The sequence below is a fragment of the Antechinus flavipes genome, chromosome 3 (assembly GCF_016432865.1).
Source record: "Antechinus flavipes isolate AdamAnt ecotype Samford, QLD, Australia chromosome 3, AdamAnt_v2, whole genome shotgun sequence".
Classification (NCBI taxonomy): Eukaryota; Metazoa; Chordata; class Mammalia; order Dasyuromorphia; family Dasyuridae; genus Antechinus; species Antechinus flavipes.
This window is the reverse complement of record NC_067400.1, coordinates 126,341,062-126,355,256: the sequence shown is the minus strand read 5'-3', so window position 1 is coordinate 126,355,256 and position 14,195 is coordinate 126,341,062.

Sequence of the window (14,195 nt, the reverse complement as noted above, 5' to 3'; positions counted from 1 at the left end):
TCAGAAAGAACACAGATGATATGTTTTAATGTTGTGTAGTGAACTAAGAAATAAAGATTTATTCTCCAAAAGATTTATTTTATGTGTGAATGAAGATAGCAAACCCAAAGATATATATTTTTTTTGGTTTTAAACACTAGATAACTCATGAAAAATAGCATTCTAAAAATCCTACATAATATTGTATAGTTATTTTTAAGATGGTTTAATATTTCTTTTCTTCATTTTCAATGAAGAAAAAAGTATGATAGTTCCCTAAATTCAATGTTTATTGTACATTTTGAATAAAAAAGTTTTCTCCATAGTTGTAATGGAAATTCCCACCCCAGGGAATTATCACTGTATTGGATGTGTTGTGTGTCCTGTGCCTGCTGCCCTGCTAATGAAGAAGCTGTCCCAGCTGGAAAAAGTACTGCTCAAGGTCTGTTTGTCATCTAACAGGAAACAGTCAGCTCTTAAGCTGCATTTAGAAACCCATGATATTGACTCATTCCTCATTGCATATTTTAGCATCAATTCATTCTTCTGCAGAGAACACCAAGTTGTTGCCTTTTCTGAACTAATAACAACAATAACACAACTTTCTGTCTAGCTGCATAAACTGGAGTGGCTACAGATGGATTGATAGACTAACTAGCAAAGCCTTCCTTCATGTCCCTTATATTTTTAAAGGTGGTGATTAGGTTTCTTGAGGCCCCAAAATATTGTTTGTCCTCAGGTACTCCATGCTGACATCTGAGGGCTTAGATTGATAGGAGAAGTGAAGGAAGATTTTCAGTCATCCAAAATTAAACCCCCTTGTAAGATAAATTCTCCTCACCATGTCTTGTGATTCTGTTTTGGTTCTGTATGTTAGTATATTTTGAGGACTATTAATTAACATTCCTTGCATAGCTGCATGAAACTATGGGAATAAGATGGTAAATATTTCATATCATATACTTAGAATAATTATGCTTTAGTCACTCCTCAAACCCTCATGAAGAAAAGGAAATCCCTTGGGCTTATGACCAGGACTTTAGTTTGTTCAAAGTTTACTTCATTATATTTATCTTGCTAACTGCATTTTTGGTGATTTGTGCTAAGTATGAGAATACTTGTTGGATTCAAAATAAATAGTCACAGAATTAAGATTTTAGAAACTAAAAAAAATTTATTAGGATAATATCTAAATTTTTACCTTTCTTCAAAGTATAACTGTAGTACTAGCTGTTCTTGGAATAATAATAGTTGTTCAATTAAATGTTGCTTTAAGGTTTGCTATTCACAACTAAGCATATTAGATTTAATTACTGCATGATTTTATAGATAAGGAAACAGAGTTTCCTTATAGTAACTTACCCAATTAGAAATAACTCATAGGGTTTAAACCCAGGTCTTCTTGATGCTGAGTCCAGTTATAACTCACAAAATCATACTGATTATATGTACCAGATCTGTAATCTGTGGCAATGAGCATTAATAATAAAGCAAGAATTGAAGGAAATTATCCTTACTTGGCAAATAGATTGGTGGTTATATCAAGAACATATGGGAAGTATAGCTTCCAATGATTTTCTTAGCTTCAACCCTATTTTGAAGTCACATACCCTTTTGTTCTTTCTACTTACACAGGCCTGGGCAGGGTCTGTGCTGTGTGTGTGTGCTTAGGCCCTAGTGCAGTTTGATTAGATGGCCTATTAGTAGTTACAATTAAGCTGTTCTTCCTGGTTCGCCTTGAGCTTTCAATTTAGGAACAACTCATGACTTTGTACATCTTCTATAACTGCTTCTCATGAAGTCTTCCCTGATTGATCTAGGCAACGTTAATCTGTCTCTCACTTTTCCAAATTCTTCAAGAGCTGAGTTTGCTTGATTAAATGTTAAGTTACAACTAGATTTAGCCTATGCTTTGCACTGCCTTTGAGGGAATTTCTAGTCAAAATATTTAAATAATTATTTATATAACTAATTAATATGATGCTGGTTTGCATTTGGAAACCAATAGAAAATATGCAATTAATGCATATTAATAATAGATTGAAGACAAAAGTTTTGGATTAAATCCTCCTATCCGTAAATTAAGGCAGAATGAAAAAAATTTGATGCTTACAACTTAAGTAAGATATAGAAGGATGGGACAAAATATAAAGCTAGATAATGCTGCAAATATTTCATTTATATGGATGAGATTCTATTTAAGTATTCCAGGAAGAAAGATAATACTTATCAAGATACTACAGTTTAAAAAATAGGTTGACCAATGAATTCACTAGGAACAATCTCTTTATTGTTTCTTTGAATTTTCAATTCAATAGAGAGGAATGTGAACCCAAGTTTTATAGAAATCTGGTTAGAGTGGGTTTACTCTGGGACATACCAACAATGTACAAATAAGTTAATAGCCTCCACAAACAAACAAACAAAAAATTAAAGACAGCAACCAATAAGGCAGGCACTTATGTCCAAGATCACTAAAGCCCATTGCTTGAATCCACCTGCAACAGGGGATTTGGAGCAGGAAGATAGAAAGAACTCTTGTTTTACTTGTTGCATTGAAACACATAGCATATGCTTTTTTAATTGCACAGGAAGGACTCAGTTTACTCTGTTTATGAAAACTTGAAAAAGTCATCCTAAAAAGTGCAGCTACTAAGTGATTTAAAATGTTAAATCAAATATTTTTTATTAAAAAGAAAAAAATATTCAATAATAATCCTTTTTAGAATTTTTTTCATAATACAAACATATTTACAAATGTAGATTGGTTTCATGTGGGAAAGAGAAGATAATTGGCTTTGCAGTAAATAGAGCACCAGCTCTGAAGTCAGGAGAACATGAGTTCAAATTTGGTCTCAGACATTTGATATTTCCTGGTTGTATGACCCAGGGAAAGTCACTTAACCCCATTTACATCAGCAAAAAAAAAAAAAAGGTAATTGGCTTCTTTAATACTTAAAAAGGAACCTCCATAATGTATAAATTAAATTTATTATCAAGTAACACCAATTGATATTATATTTATATACTATGCGCACTTATGTGGGTAGTTTTTGTAGTTTACTTAGAATGATATTCTGCTTTTTACTATCCTCAAAATAAATTAATGTCCCTAACAAATGTCATTTTTTTCTTATCAATCAGTTATAAATAATTCAGTCAGTTACTATATGATTAATGATGAGAAAAAAACTGGTTTAACTATGATTAATATAAATATGTCATCTCATCACTTAGTTTTACTTTAAGCTTCACATGACTATCATTTTTTTTTCTTATTTTGTTACCTCTCACAACTATTCCTGTATCAGAAGGCCTGTAAGGAAAAAATGTACAACTGGAAAGAAATAAGTGTACATGTGTTTATATATATGAATGGATGGATATATGTGTGTGTATGTATATTACTGTGCCTTAAAAGTTCCATATTAATTTTGTTAATGCTATCAAACTATGCATATGTGTGCATATATCTCTATACATATGTGTACTATATGCATGTGCATGTATATGGAAAAAAAACAAGTAAATTTCTTAATCAATGTTTTTGTTTTTTCTCTATTGAGGCCAGTGGAACTTTCAAATTTGGTCTTTTATATCATAATTCTCAATGAGCTATAAGAGGCGATAATAATAGCAATACAAAAATTAGAAATTTGAACACCAGATACACTAGACCAAAGGTACAAGGAGGATGTTTATAAAGCAATGTTGAACTCATTAAGGGGTTGAATATTAAAATATCAGAAAGAGGGAAATATCAAATGCAGATGACCATATGTTGAATGCATGGTCCTAAGAATATTTCAGAGCTTCCTAAATGAGTTACATAATTTCTCAAAATATTTGTCCTACAAACACTGTTAACAGTAAGGACCAATTCTTGTCTCTGGTAGAAGACAGAATGAAATGTGCCTGCTTGCTTTACTTGGGGAGGTAGGTTTATTTTAGGGGTCAGGGAAGACAGGAAAATAGTACAGAACATTCTGTTATATTAAAAGATGTGATAACTGCATATTCCGATTTTGCTCACCTGACTCTCTTTGTCAAAAAAGAAGGTTCACCATTGTATCTCTTACATGTGGCTTCCTCTGCCTAGTTCTTAGTTTCCAGAGTTCTATCTGCCTTTTTGGTATATTGTCAATGTGCTAGTAATCTGCTAAGTTAAATAATGAGTTCCCTATTACTAGAGGTATTAAAGCAAGTGCTGAATGGCCACTTCTCTAGAATATTCAATCAACAATCAACTAATAATCGTTTATTAATTGTCTATTATGTACCAGTGTGTATACAATGTCCTAAGGATACAAAAATACAGTCCCTGCCCTCGAAAAACTCACAGTCTGATATAGAACAGTTATTACAAAGGAATATAAAGATGTTGTAAACAGAATATATGCTTCAGGCTTAGATGGTTTCTGAGGTCCAATTCTAAGTTTGTATGATTCCATTACTTTGTTCTTCCTCCCACATTTTGGCTCATGGCTCATCTTAGTTAATTGTCTTGCTATGGTCATTAAATGTTCATTTAAACACAGGTTGAAAACAGATGATAACATGAAAATTCTCAAGGTCAATTTCTTAAGTGATTTCTGTCTGTCTTCTTAAGGAGAAGGATATATTGGGGGGAGTGATGAGAGTTAAACCTGATTGCCTTGTTATCATTTTCTCTTGTGTGGTTAGTAAATACCCCTAGGCTTCTTAGTTATGAAGCAAAGGGTCTTATTTGGCAAATAGAGATAGAATGGGAAAGCTAATGACTCTCAAATTCAGAGTGGTGAAGTCCAGAATGTAAAGAAATGGATCAACTTTGCCATGGTCTTATTTCATTACATCACTTAACTTTTCTTATTTCTTTTTCCCCATTTATAAAATAAAGAATCCAAACTACATCAGAAATATCTATTTTTTTCTTAAATTGATTTAAATGAAAAATAAAATTTCTTAGTAGAGTGCTGTAATATTGCCCAATATAAGGTTTATATATAATGCAAAATATATATTTTCCATTGTAAATGAAAAATGCCAAAACAAAACATAAAAGATAATTTTCAAGCTTAAAATTTGACAAATCATGATTTCTTTGGCTGAATATAGATTTTGGGCCTTTGGCCAGGAGATCATTCTCATAGATCCAGAAAACACCACTTTGCTGACTTTTGTCTTTAACCCTTTATTCACAGAACTGCCCCTCCTCAATTTATACATCCTTCTTCCATTTACCTATTTACTTCTTATTTGTTCTTTTCAAAATGCTACTTAATCTCTTTCTTCTTCAGCAGGTGTTGGAATCCTTACAAATTGCTAACTAATTAGAGTTGATCTAATCTTACAAGAAGATTTTGGCCAGAACCTGAAACAAGGTACTAAGTAGAACTAATTAGTACAATGCTTGTGTTTACACCTTTGTGTTCACACCCCCCTTAAAGCTCTTTGGGCCAGAGAGCACTATGGGAGAAAACCCATAATCCCATTCTCTCAGAAGATTCACATATAAGGCGAGAGAGCTATTCCAGAATACACTTTTTCCACTCAGAGGAGAGTTCAGCTGGACTGGAGAGGAGCAAGTCTGGTGCAGACAGAGAGCACTTTGCGGAATTAGGCCAGAAGCCCTCTCTCCGAGGCAAGGCAGAATATATTCCACTTAGCTGGCTGGTGGCAGACAAAGAGTTTTCAAAGGATAAAGCTACGAGTGAGAGTTCAGTGGACAACCAGATTCATCTTCATCTCACACCACTGTGGTAGGTGGCTGGGCTCCTGCACGCCCTCCACTGAGACCAAGCTGGTCTGAAAGACTCACCAGAAAGCTAGCCGAGCCCCAAGAGAAGGAAACAAGAGATTCATTCCATCTCTGTGCTGGTTGGAGGCTGAAGAAAGCAGAGGCAGAGGCTAATGGACAGGACCTTTGGATTTGGAGATATTCGGAGGGCCCTAAGCTAAACCGGCTGTGTTTTTGAGAAGAACAAGAACTCCAACATTTGAACTCATAACAAGCAGGTCTCCTCAGATCACTCTAGATGTCTTTTTTTTTTTTTTTTTGCTCCAAAGAACCATTTCAGCACTTTTTCTCATAGTGGCAGGGAAGAGAACTAAACAATGAGTCACAGAACCTCAGTACAAATCCAGCTCTGTTAATTACTTCTATTACCTTAGAAAAATCATTTTATATACATGGGCTTCATTTTTTTCATAAGCAAGAGAATTGGACAAGATGAACAAGGTTTCTTTCCAGCTCTAGCTCTATGATCTACGATGTTTCATTCTATAATCTCTTGAATTATCTTAAATTGTTGTTTTTTTTATTTTTACTGACTCAGGTTGCTGTTATGTTAAATTCCCTTTTCAGTAGCATGTTAAAGTTTAGTGTACTTATCCACAATAGTGCTAACATAGATAGGATACATATTATTAGCACATTTTTTTCAGATGCAAAAACTTAGGCTTACAGTAGCAAAGAAATCTCCAAGTTCATGTCATTAGAGAGCATCAAATTCAATATTGATAAATATTTCTATATAAGTATTTCCTTATAGAAAATAAGGAAAGTAAGTGGAACAAAGATCTTGTGAACTGATGGAATATTCAGAAAAGTCAGGTATAGTAGAGTAAATTCTAATAAACTGAGGAAGAAAGCAATATGTGATAAGCTTAAAGTCCATACCATACCTTCTTCTTCCTTAGAAGATATAATATAGAAGCCTTCTTTACCTATCCAACTTCTCCCTCTGGCCTAGTGGGGAGAAAGTAAATGTTTGTGGGATAGGAGGGTTAAGAGGTTCAACACCCACCCATACTTCTTACCACTGCATTCATATCAAAGCCTGACGTATTTTGTTTAAAATTCTACTTATACTCTTTGCCATCTGAAAATACTTTCAAAGTATGACACTATTTACCATTAATTTGGTCCAATTCATTAAGTGTACAGTTTTAGATTGAGAAAGGGGATGCTAATCTAAAAAGAATCAGGTCTTTTCCTAAGGTTGGGATAAGGCGAGATTTTGATGATTAAGGAGAGAATTTTTGTAATTTTAGTAATAGTTCAGAACCTATTAATATGCTGTTTGCTTTTCACTCCAAAATGAGACAGTATAGAAATAAGTTAGTAGTAATGATCAACATAAGTTGGTATATTTGTTCAACTTTGAACACAGAAAATTACTGTCTGGATGCTTGAAAATATAATGAATTAAGTGATCAGCTATGACCAAAGTTGAATTATTATGGTAAGAAAAAAATGGCATAAGGATTTCTGCAAGTCTGCTTTCATAATTTTGATGTCTTTTACCAAATGATTTTAATGTTTAAAGTAGTTTCTGGGGCAAGGGTCAAGAGGTGAGGTAACATGTTGGATGGCTTTTTTTACACTTAATTCACTTATCTTACTGAATTTTATATATATATATATATATATATATATATATATTCACATGCATTTTTAGAAGTATCTTTAGAAGTATTGAATTCTGATCAGAACTAGTCTTCATTAATCAAATAGCAAAAATGTATGGCTAGATTTAAAAAGTAGTTTCAAGGATGTCAATAGAAACCATATTTTTTAAAAATGTATTACTAAAGAAATAAGCTGTGGGTAGGATAAGATTGGAATGTCTCCTTGGTTCAAAGGCTGCAGACTGCTTTGTTCTTCAGCTATTCATCATAATCTTAATGGATTCTTTTAAGCTCTCAGAGATGGGAGTTGTATTGGTAACCAGAGAGCATGGTTCAATGGATTTAGCAAACAAACCCTTACTCACTAACTTCTAGCAAACAATTGGTGGAAGCTCTGACTTCAAGAATTAAAATGGCCAAATATCCAGAATAGGAAAAGATGCTTCAGAGTCATTTTAATCATCAAAATTACAAAAAGAGTTCGAGTATTAAAGTATCATTCATTTTAGTAATTGTAGGAAGGTGGTAAGAGAGACTGATATTGAATTTTATTTTCTGCAAATGTTGTTTACTTGTGTGTGAATAATGATGTACATGTATTTCATCCGCAGGTAGAGAAACATTATCTGGAGTCTCTGTGATGGAATATTTAGTGAGTTTCAGTGACTGATATTTTCTACAAGTTGGAATATAATTTTTCAGACACATAAAATTCAGTATGCAATAGGGAGATAAAGGACTAAACTAATAATCAAGAAGAAAAGCTGATTTTATATTGTACTTCTGACACTAATTATGTGATCATGGGCAAACTACATTATCTCTGGGAGCCTCAATTGAGTAAATTAATAGCTGCAATTTTACCTGAGTTTTTAGTGAGGTTCAAATGAAATAATGTATGTGAAATAAATTGCAATTGTTAAAGTACTATGGAGATATCAGAGAACTATAGTTGATAAAACTGACTTGGCATCAGGAAGACATGTTCAAAATCCTCCTTTAACACCTACTAGTAGTGAATTGCTAGGAAAGTCAATTAACATAGTTTATTCTCACTTTCTTCATCTGTAATTTAGGCATAATATTTACCATATCTACCCCATTTTGGGGGGGGGAGTGGGAGCAATTTGAAGCTCAAGAGATATGTTTCTAAAGCATAGTAAAAAAAATTGATCTATGACTTTATTCTTGCTTTTATTGATTCTTAAAGGTAATAATTCCAGTGACCACCAATAAAGCCTTTTTGTGGAAAGGCATAATTTGGATCAGACCTTCTATTCCCACTTTCCAAAGTATTTGAAATGTGTTAAGTGTTTTAATACTTTATTTTGCACCTATAACTTACAGAGTTATAACACCCTTCATAGAAACTCATTGCTTAGCAATGCTGTTTTAGCTGTCTTCCCAACCCTTTGCCTTAGAGAAATGACCCCAGGGAGAAGTGCATAAACTGTTTCATAAACAAGAGAAGTTTCCAAATTTGGGTATGTGACATTTGCAGTGAGTCCAGAATTTGCCTGAACTTGTGTTGAACCATTTTTCCTCTCCTTGTCTTTGAAGGGCTTTGGAGAGGCTGGTGGAATAGTCAAAACTTCCTCACCACTGCATAATGAAGGCAGGCTGTTCCCTTGCTCCTGTAAACACTAGAAAGAAAGAAAACAGCTGGTGCATGAAAATGAAGCTTGCTCACACTTTTCAAGATAACTTCCCTTAAGATACATCTTCAGATTACTCTAACCCACAATCCCTTGGACATAAATATGAAACATATTGAACAGTGAAGGGAAGGAGATTTGTTTTTGTATGTCAAGCAGTGTGTTCGGCCTAGCAGAAAGGTTCCTTATCCCTGTAGGCTCTCACAGGCTTGTGGGATAAAAGTGAGTTGTGCATCACTGGTCTGCTGTGGTCTCCCAAACCATATCAAACAGCCTATGACATGCTCTTCATTCAACAGATGGAAAATATAGCTTTGCTGACTGGTGCCAGAAAGGGAGGCTAGTTGGGAGAAGAGAATAGGGGGCCCAGAGATACAGACAGTCAATGTACATTCCAGTGAGTGGTTAATGGTCAAGAAAAGCAGGAGTTCACTGAGGCAAGACACCAAGGAATGTCCGAGTTGTTTTTGTGATTGATGGCTAGTGGAATGCCAAGGATCAAGAGAAAATAAGCACTAAAAGACATTTCACAAGAGAACACAAAGCATTAATAGTGAATATTATGCCTAACACTGATGATGATTTATCTTTTGGCTGGGAGACAAAACCACCAATCTGGTGCCGCTAATAATATGCAAACCATAGAAAACTCTATTTTAAAATGACAAGGGTATACAGCAGCCGCAAAATTTCTCTTGGAAGTTTGCTTCCTCTTTCAAGATTTCATGTAATCATTCAATTTCCAAGGTCATCCATCTAGATAGAAATCTATGGTGCCAGTGTGGGATTGCAATTACAGATATTTCTCAACCAGCAGTCCAGGCCAGACATCAAGGACTCACTTTAACATTTAACCAAAGCACTCCCTCTTACTTAAGCTATCTTTGAGTATGGGTATTTGTGTACTTTCTGATTTCAGTTTCTTTTCTTGAGGCTCATATGGTGTCAGTCTTTACCTAAACATTAATTAGAACAAGAGACTTATTAGAACATTTAGTATGATATCATAATATATAAACTACTCATTTGACTAAAGCTTCTTTCTTCCACTTTCATCATTCCCCCTGCTCTTAGAGGGGGCAACAGGATGTCTACAGGGTGAGAGAATGTCCCCATCCTACTCACTACATGGAGATAAATTCAATTTCTGTATGGCTTATCCCAGGAACTGTACAGTCTCATTTTGAGGGGATGGCCCAAGGCAAGGAAAGTTGTAATCAGGAAACATGAAACTTGGATCCTGTCATTATACCTCACTACTTACTTCCTTATAACCCCCAGGAGCTCATATTTTGAGGCACCATTTGGAATAATTTCTTCTCAGCCACCATATAAACTTGTGCAGAGCTAGGGGAAGTAGTGGGGGGGGGGGGCAATCATTGCAAGCCTTAGAATGGGCATAGTCCCAGTCACTTTTAAGTAATCCAGAATGGAAACAGAAAGAGTTTTTCCCAATTCTATACCTAAGATGGCATAGTACTCAAGAGCTTATCATCCTTAGTAATGGAAAGATTTTTTTTTTCTAAAAATCATTTTTGTACCTCTCAGTAGACTAGAGGGAATCTGAAATATATTTATTGAAATTATCTATATCGAAATCTTTTTACTCTGCTCAAATTCCCTCAACTTATGCACACTAATAACTTATTTTCCTATGATTTATATATATTCTACTTTTTTTAGGAGGGAGAGGGTTCATTTTATAGAAAGTCAGCCATTGCATAGATACTGGTGTGGCACAGCATATTTTTCAATAGCACATTTTACGATGTTATTGAAAAAGTAATGAATATGCAAACACCCCAGAGAGTATGAAAATGTGCAACCTTAGAACTATTAAAATTTATATTTTATGATTTTGGGAAAGATTCAAAATATTCCCTATAACTAGATGGGCAAAAGAAGGGGTACAGGCACAGTACTATATTTTATAATGGCAAATAAGGGGATTATCTGTGGATTACAGGTCAAGTATCCTAGCTTCCATAACTGTAAAGTTTTTGGAATAGGTCATTAAAAATAAATTTGCAAACACCTGAAGAATTATACAATGTTAAAATGGTACTGAATACAGATTTGTCCAAAAATTTATTCTAAACTTAATTTCCTTCTTTGACAAAATTCCTGATCTTGCATGAGAGATATGTTATCCTTTGTCCTAAATAATCTTATTTAAAAATAATTTCTTACTCTTTTCTTTGACAAACTGAATCCTACATTCCATAAGATAAATGAAAATGTTAAGAGAATAAGAGAGAAATGGGAACCAGACTTGGGAATTCACTCTTGAAATGAACTCCCAGTTGAAAAATAAGCAAAGGCAATACTAAATTCTAGAATATAACTGGAAAGATTAGATAAAAACTCTTATACTTCATAGATTTATAGTTTTGTTAGTATAAGTACATCCTCCCCCTTCACTAATCATAACTGCTCAAGATCTTGAGATTTGACTTTAAGAAATTCTATGTCCAAAAACTTCCCTATTAACATTCCTATGAACAACCTGGTTAAAGTTTGCTCCATACTTAACTGAGCTGGTTCTCTCACAAAAGACATTTTCTATTCAAAAGGTTCATATTCAAAAACTTTTCAGAATAGCTGAATCTGTGATTATAATTTTAAAGTTAGAAGGAATCTAAGAAATTAATTAATTCACCCTTCTTCTTTGACAAATGAGGAAAGCAAGATCTAGAAAGTCAATCAATAAGCATTTTTAAAGTGCTCATTATATGGCAGGAACTGTGGTAAGTGCTGGGAATACAGAAAAAAAAAAGGCAAAAAACAATCATTGATCTTGAGCATCTCATGACTAAATGAAAGTTTCATGATTTGTTTAAAGTCTTCAAACTTTAACAACCTTTTATCATGCCTGTTGCACTGAAGCATCAGAAAAATAGTAAATTACAAAACTGTTCTACTATACAGAAAATGTGTTAGTTATTTTTCTCCATTCTCAGAAAGGACCAAAATGACATCAATATGTCTAGGTACCATGTATCTGACTTTTAACTGTTAAGACAATTATGAGCTCAGAAATCTGAACCACAGGTTGGGCACAAATAGTCCACATAAACATTTGGAGTAGAGATATCTCTAAATTTGAGCATATTAAGTTTCTTTTGAGCTATTGCAATTCTGCTTCATTCATAGAGCACAGTGACTTCTTTGATGTGATCACACCATGCTGGATAGTCCTTTACAAGTGTCTTCCAGGTCACACAATTCAGAGATTTTTTTTTCATTTTCTCAGAGATTTATTGAGAATGTTTTTCAATTACTTCTTCTAACATCTATGTGAGTATCTGTCTTGTCTAAGTTCTCCATAGAATAGTGTTTTAGACAAATATATGTTTGATATTTAAACATGGCCAGCCCATCAGAATTGTGCCTCTATAGTAGAGTTTGAATGTTTGATAGTTTAGCTTGAAAATGGATATCAGTGATTGGTATTTATTTTGTTAGGTGATCTTCAGAATCTTCCTAAGACAATCCAAATGGAACAGATCCCGTTTCCTGGTATGTCACTATTATACTGTCCAGGTTTCACAAGGTGACTGAAATAATCCAGATTCTTTTAAAGTTTGGTAAGATTAATATGAATATTTTCCTTAGCCTCTATTTTGAGTAGATAGAAGGGAAACTAGAAAATTCTTTCCTGAATCACACATTTCCTCAATATATGCTCTTGTGACATTTGTTGACCTTCCACAGTGATGTTGACTGTTGGGGACTCATTAATGTGTCTCAGAGTTTCCTTCCATCTAAAATATTGTACCAGTATAACTCTGAAAGCAAATATCAACCCTGCTCTCACTTCGCCTTTAATTATGTCTTTGTGGAAATTCATTACCTAATTTGAGACCCTGAATTTGTTAACCAAAGAAATACAAAATGAACTTCAGTAAAAATGCAGTCAACAGCTTCTGCTGGACTTCTTTCTGTTCTGATTTATACACAAGGTGTTGTGCAGTGTTCACAAAAAAAAGCAAAGGACATGGATTATAATTAGGATTCTTAATATGAATCTGCCTTCAAATGAGGCTTGTGCATTAGTTAAATCACTGAGAACAGCCAATATCTTCAACGTGGGAAATCTCATTAACCAAGGTAAATCATAATCTACTTATATCTTTTAACATAAGAGAAATTTGCCTAAGGTTTAGGATAATCAGTAACTTTTCCTTGATCACACAGATAGAAAGTGTCAAAGGGAAAATTTTAATCTACCTTTTCCTGACTTTATCTACTACATTAGTTAAATCATATAAATAGGTTAGTAATTAGAGCAAAGGGCATTATATCCACTTAAGGTCTTACACTTTCCACCATTTCTAGATATAACAACATCCTCAAAAGCACCATCCTGGTAAGTACTCTGTTTATAATCTGAAAAAGAGAGGGAATGTGTCAAACATGAATGAAATGTATTAAAGCATAAACAACAGAAACATTTAAATTAACAGTGATAAGGATAGATCTCATTCACAGACTAAATTAGGCCATGTGAAAGATCCAAAATATATTGTATCAACCTGTTCCATGATGTTTCTATCTTTTTTTAAAAGTAGAGGTCAAAATCTTTGTTCCTGATTGGAGGTAAAGTTTGAAATACAAATGCCATTAAGTTAAAACTCATCACCAATAAGGTATAAATACTTGATATTGAATTTTTTCTCAACTAGCTTTTCAAGTGGAGACAGCACTAGGAATGCAAGAGAATAATCAAAAGGAAAAGAAATAGACTTAAAGAAGAGAGAGGATAGAAACTTGGTGAATAGTAACAACTTTAAAAATCTTCTTGTGGATATTACCTCTGCCCAAACAGATGAAATCTTGTCAAACCAGTATAAAGAAAATGAAGGGGGAAAGGAAGATCAGAATGAGTAGACAACCCATGTATCTTTAAAAAAAAAAACCTATACTGTTATTCAATATCTCCATTTGCTCCCTCATTTCCCTCCCCAAAGACAGGACCCAAGCTAAAAAAATAAAATCAATTTTTAAACTTAAAAACAGATGTTAGGTTTAAGTTTCCAATAGGGTTATTTTAAAAAAATTAAACTCAATGTGATTTTAACATATGCTTTTGTGTTAAGTACATTTCCTGTATTCATCTGTGACTGCCCTTTCCAAAAATGATCTATTTCTTTTGTTTGTTGCAGTTAC